This window comes from Mya arenaria, chromosome 5 (assembly GCF_026914265.1).
Source record: "Mya arenaria isolate MELC-2E11 chromosome 5, ASM2691426v1".
NCBI classification, from domain to species: Eukaryota; Metazoa; Mollusca; class Bivalvia; order Myida; family Myidae; genus Mya; species Mya arenaria.
In genome coordinates this window covers 13,996,353-14,001,365 of record NC_069126.1, presented here as the reverse complement: position 1 = coordinate 14,001,365, position 5,013 = coordinate 13,996,353, and the positions used below count along the sequence as shown (strand labels likewise).

At 34.6% G+C, this 5,013-nt stretch overlaps 1 long non-coding RNA gene across 1 annotated transcript; it reads right to left on the bottom strand.

The window, feature by feature from the left end:
• Positions 1-3,034, bottom strand: LOC128234435 (uncharacterized). The gene is made up of 3 exons (XR_008260942.1): positions 2,891-3,034; positions 766-857; positions 1-72 (listed from the first exon to the last, which is right to left on the bottom strand). It is a non-coding gene; the product is annotated as an uncharacterized LOC128234435 (long non-coding RNA).
• Between the last annotated feature and the right edge of the window lie 1,979 nt (positions 3,035-5,013).

Here is a 5,013-nt window from a genome sequence, read left to right as displayed (position 1 = left end):
CGATCTGTGACCACACTGCATGATGTACTCATTGTGTCCATCGCTCGCCTTATGTTGTTTAGTCATGCAGACCTTAGTATAAAACTTTAAACTTAAGCGTTATCAGTGTATACAAGCTCAAAAACTTCGATATGAATAAAGAACAGAAAAAACTCATTGGTAAATTGTCCTAAGGACTTTCATATACGCCCAACTTTATGGGAATTTTACCTATTACATATCCTATATTGTAATCATTTAATAAGTTATGACTGGGGTGCAAATGCAGCAGTCCTTTTCAAATACAATTTTGCAGGTGCTGTATGCACCAGTCCTTTTCAAAATACATTTTGGCAGGTGCTGTATGCACCAGTCCTTTGCAAAATACATTTGGCAGGTGCTGTATGCACCAGTCCTTTGCAAAATACATTTTGGCAGGTGCTGTATGCACCAGTCCTTTTAAAAATACATTTTGGCAGGTGCTGTATACACCAGTCCTTTTTCAATCCAATGCGCTGTTAGTCTTTTGTCCCATTGGACTCTTGTTGTGAGGCGCAAATATAAAAGTCATTGCATTTCATTTATAGTTATTGTTCGATACACGAAGACATTTTATAGAGACTGAACGCCCCGAACTCGTTTGGTATGCAATATTCAGGCGCGGACTGTTAGACTGTTAGGGCAATATTTGGTATACAGTTTCGCAAAACAGCTTGGTAGTGTATATGGGATTTTAGAAGAACAAAGTATTCTGTATGCAAGGGAGGATAACACCCCTTATTTTACCTCTCCCAATGCGCATGTCAAAGTCGTACTGCAATTATCCGGACTCCTAACCGGGGTAAGGCACGAATAACAATCTAGAGGCTCTAGTAGAGCTAGAAAATACAAATGGCACAATAGTGCATCAAATTCAGCAAACTGTAATACAATGAAATACGTGTGTGTTTGCAAACGTGCAGATAATGATCAATACGATACAAAATTGGAATCGTAATAACATTTAGTGTACACATGTATCAAAATGTGAATAGTTTTGTCTATTGAATACGATCTATGTGATGATTAAATGTTCTTGGCTAAACATCAATGCATGTGTGTGCACTCAAAGTGGTACATCACATAAAGGTTTTAGTGTTCTGGGTTTATAATAGCAAGAAATGAAACTGTGTTCTTTGGAAATAAATGTTTAAGCTGTGTCAGGGTGTATCATCAGGAAGAATTGAATAAAATTTGTGACTTTTAGGGCAGTTTATAATGACCTTATACCGAAGTTGTGATTTTGACAGCTGGATCCCTTGTCTATATATATTTCAATATCCCCATACCACCAAAAACCTTTGTCATGTACCCCTTATGTGTACACTTCTAGTATATTTAATGCACAGAGTGCGTAGAAAGGCTTGTTTACAATTCCTTTCACATGCATTATTGCATAAAATGTGTGTTTTCGGTCCGTTATGGTGGTGGGTTAAACCGTAAAAACCCGGGCATTATCGGTAGAAAACGTGCATTATTCAGTAAATTCACGTGCCGCTAATGACTGGTTTTTTATATGCGCTATCAGGGTGTGCATTATAACAATGGACGCTGAGCAACCTGGTTTCTGACCGAAAGTGCGTCAACGATGCCAACATATTTCAGCATATATAGCTGTATACAAATATTAAAGAAATGAAATAAACCACATTTAACTTATATATTTTCTTCGAAGTTGTTTTTTCTTGGCAAGCTGAGTTGTGTTTACTAGATAGTACTTTCTGCAGTTGTTTTGATTATTTATTTGCTTTAAAAGCACTTAATTAAGAGTAAAACGTTCAACTCCTCCCAGCTTTAGTTATATCTGTCGATTTTATTCAGAACAAACAACTTCTATGGACATGATTCAATTATGTCGTATGCATTGAACAAAGATATTTCAAATATTTTTTCTCTGATGCTGAAGATGCTGTACAGTTTACCCAGAACATATCAACATTTTTTCCGGTTGCCAAAAACATTTAAATGTAAAAATAGGAATATATCGGTAATTAATAGGTAGTGCGTAAATAATCCAAGTAATCTAGTAAATTAAAAAAAAAAATTCCAATCGACTGAATACTGAAAAAATCGAAACAAAAATGCACCTGTTATGGAGGTTATTTTGAACTAACTGATTTTGCATTTTTTGTGGCATTTTACAGCTTTTTTAAACATACAACTTAATCATGGTGTGTAGTTTATGCACTCGAGCTGTAAACCATTTTGCGGGCCTTTGCAGATGGTAACGTCCGAAAAATAGGTGTATTAACCCTACAGTAAAATATATTTTAAGTGTCTCCAAACTGTTACTGTGCCTGTCATTTCCTAAGAATAAATAATGTAAAGTAACGATTTTCTAATACGTTTAGTTACTTCCATAACAGTGACTGGCAAACATATATGTACTAGGATATAGGAACATTGCCTTCATCTTGCAATATATATTGCTAGTGTTAAGTTAATTGTATGAAACCCGATATTGGCTGAAGACGTTTTGACTATTTGTGGTAGGTAAAGCAAGACAGGGTTTATAAGACCACGCATTTCTATTTTGTGCGTAATTATCTATAATTATATATTCCCCTCGGCTTCTTTTCAGTACTTGTTTTAAGATTATTCGGCTTGCTTTCAAATTCTTATTAACGTTGCAATCTTATGAACGTTTTTTAAATAAAGTGGGTTTTTATTTCGCTTTATTTTAAACCGCATGGCACCAAAGGTCCTATTTGAAAAACCCGGGGCATTGAAAATTTTAGCAGATCTGACGATACCTGATTTCGATTGACGATAAAATGACTGTGTGAAGAACTTTGACACGGTTTACAAAATAGCCGAATGTCGGATCTAGTAGTGAAATAAGAAAACAAAGTTCAAAATAGAATTCACTTACGGCAATTCCCACAAAAGCGTTTGCACGTGGTGTTTGCAAAGGTTGGGTCATTACATAGATATCTGTGAGACTGAGCCAGAAGGGTACAAAATGCAGGGTCCCAGTCTTGACAACATCCGACCAGGGCAATGGTGCCAAAGAAGGTCACGACTAAGAGGGTTATGAATGTAAGTACATTGTAAGAAAGCCTTTATCAATTGAAATTCGTCGAACAGTTGTTAAATATTTAATTTCAAGACCAATAGTTGGTTCATCCGAAGGCCTAGATAGAGCATTTTACAAACGTCAAGCCACGACTAGGGATGGAAATAATGACAAATTATATCTAAAATACACTGATAACGCACTTTAACCAATGCTTTTACTTGTTTCTAGTTTAATATAATCATCATTTAAACCAAAGGCTAGCTTCCTTACACATTTCTTCAACTTGCTGAATAACATTTTGTATTATATAACGACTCGTGACAAATCATATATTTGAAGAACTTTATTTATACCAATATGTCAACATCAGTCATTCAATGATGTCAATTTAATAACATCTACTTGTTTACTAACTATACATTTATCACTCATTTAGGATTATTTACAATAAAATAATTAAAAGCTGAACATTTATATTTTCAATGTGGAGAGAATGTTTAAAATGTTTAAAATGGACAAGTGTCTGAATTCTTTTTTTTTTTATTTGAAAGAAAATATCTACATACAGAATAGTATCCTGTGCGACATGTTTACATATCCTTTACGCCTTGTATGTAATTTGGAACTAGAAGACCGCATTATATCTATTATCAGCCAAAGGTCATGATAAGCAAGCAATTTAGACTTTCAGTTCACGATTTACATTGAACTGAAGTGGCAGCCTAGGAAGTAGAACATATCTAGTGTACTTTTATACTTGAAATGATTTTAAATTATCGCCGGGAAACAAATACATATTCATTAATTTATGAAATACTTTTTTATCAGCACCTTGGCTTGTGGTTCTTTTTGTCATCCAAAGTGACTTACGTGTATAGACTTGAACACATTGCTCCGAGTACACTTGTTTATTCTTTTAGACGCGCTATAAAGTTATAGAGAATAATTGTTTGTTTCAGTGTAAGATTGTAAATCGTAACATGTTTCACCGAATGAGCACCAACAGCTATCTTTAACTAGTGGCATAGTTCACTTATAAGTGTATAGGTATCAGTAATATCCGTAATATTCACTTAAGTGTTAACTAGTTAAAATAAATTGCTCATCTTTTCACTGAAACCAAAACAATATTTTTTTATTATATGTCTGAACATGGTGTTAAAATGCATTGGATTACATTTTATGAGACAAAACCCCCACAAGGTATAAACCCGCGGTTAGGTCATTTCGGAAACGACGTCGTTGAAATTGTGACCCAGCCTTGTGTGCGCTGAAGTTTGATTTGAATAGCAGAACGGTCTTAAATGTATCACAGTGAAAAATGTCAATTTGATATTTTCACTGTTTGAATCAGTGCATTACCATTTTATTTCACCGAGAAATTTCTATGAACCACCGGAAAGCATTTACAGTGTGCGTATACCACGTGACGAATTACGTCATATATGCTACGTCAGAAGGCAAGAATTTGCTTAAAATAAAGACTTAAATCAAAGATAACTTTTCTTTTACTACACCATTTTAAATAAAACAAAGGGCAGTCTATGCCGCTTAAAGAGCCCCGCCTTCATGTTATTACAGAAGTTTGATATGGTGATTGGTTTCATCAAACACTTCGACAAACATGTTTCCAAAATAATGTTTTGACAGTGCTCCTCAGACGGCCGTATTGTGAAAAGGTTTGTCGAAGTGTTTTAAGAAACTAAACTCTCAATCAAACTCTGGTAAAAGACCGAAGGCGGGGCGTAGACTGCGCTAAGTTTCATCTAAAATGGTAAAGAAATAGTGAAGTTATCTTTGTTTAAAGTCTTCATCCGAAGAAAAATATTGCCTTCCGACGTGATTTACTAAACTGAAATAAATGCAGAGCACTGATTGCCAGTTACTAGTATTAGAATAAAATCAATTATGAAATAGTAGTTTAATCCTTATGACTTTCATCATTGAAGCCTTGGCAAAATAAGTAACATATGACA